The sequence below is a fragment of the Apium graveolens genome, chromosome 7 (assembly GCF_009905375.1).
Source record: "Apium graveolens cultivar Ventura chromosome 7, ASM990537v1, whole genome shotgun sequence".
In the NCBI taxonomy this organism is placed as follows: domain Eukaryota; kingdom Viridiplantae; phylum Streptophyta; class Magnoliopsida; order Apiales; family Apiaceae; genus Apium; species Apium graveolens.
In genome coordinates this window covers 240,315,405-240,316,909 of record NC_133653.1, presented here as the reverse complement: position 1 = coordinate 240,316,909, position 1,505 = coordinate 240,315,405, and positions in this window count along the sequence as shown.

The window sequence follows — 1,505 nt, the reverse complement described above, 5'->3', positions numbered from 1 at the left end:
ATACAGGTTTTTATTATTATTTAAAATTATGTAATGACACCCAATCCTGACCCCGGATTTGGGGGCGTCACAATATCAATAATGTCAATGGCTGGTGGCTTAGTGAAAGCAATTATTGGCACAATTACTTTGCTGACTTGAATGGATAGTTGTTTCTCCCCCTCACTTGATGAGCCTTTCTCCCCCTTTTTGTTAGCATCAAGTTGTTGAGTGGAAGAGTTGAGCAGCCACCAACTGTTGGAGCAGAGCAGCCACCAACTGTTGGAGCAGAGCAGTCTGAGTTTCCTGATTAGCAAGTATCTTGGCGATTGACTTCTCCACATTAGATAATCTAGAGTCTATGGCCTCAACTTTTCTATTTAGATCAGCTTCCTTTCTCAGTTTTCGAGCTATCTCAGTCATGGTGGTTCCAAGAAGTCTAGCATCCAACCTTGCTATTAAATCATGTTTTACTTCAGAAACTTCTTGGTTTATTGCATTCACACTTTGACTGTGTTGGAGAGCTTGAATCTTATGTATCTGAAGAGCTTCAAGATGTGTTGTAAGTAATCTCCTTGTGCTGGCATTTGTAGATGCTTGAATGGTTGTTTGGGTGTCATGAATGAGCTTGAAAAGTGTGAATTGGAGATGTGAGTAGGAACATTCTTTAGTTAGCATCCAGGAAGGAAAATCTGTATCTCCCCCTATGCTCATGTTGTCTTCCTCATCATCCCCACCAGCATCCCCAAATAAGTCTTCTGCCAGTTCAAAATCACTGCCAGTAGTTGAAGGCATAACAATGATTGCGTCATTTGCTATTTGTAGAGATTAAGTAGTATGCACTAAGTTGAGCATCTTTTCAGTCTCCTCATTTCCCTATGCAGCTAGAGTTTGATAAGCTTTAACAGGATGAGTAAATATCTCAGCATCCAGGGAAATAGAATCTATGATCGCTTGATATTCTTGCTGAAATAGTCTCTCCCTTTCTGCATCACTGATATTCATTGACTCACTAGCAATGGTGTACATCCTTATCTCTCCAGTACCTGTATTTCTCTCATGTTCTCTCTGTTTTTGCATCAAGGGCTCCCCTTGGCTTCCCACCCTCACACCCTCACCTTCACCATCTAAGGTGGGACTCCCCTCACTCACTTTTGTCAGTCCTGAAGAAATGGACTGCATATGTTCACTTATTTTCTCTCCTTTTGCCTTGGAGCAACCCAGCCTCTCACTCAGTTTACTCCCTTCTCTCAGTCCTAAGAGTGATTGTACTACTATTAAGTCCTTTGTACTTGTGATAATTGAAGAAATTTGAAGTTGTTCAAAGACTCCCGACGGATGAGGAATATCCATCGGGTAGTATTTTGGCTAGCCGACGGATGACTGCTGTTAGGCACATCCATCGGGATACAACCACTACTTGACAGATGAATGATATCCACCGGGATAGAAGAAATGAATGAGTTTGGAGTGGAGACTATTGTAGACTTGTGCAGATTGATGAAAACTTGGGCACAGATGTCTCA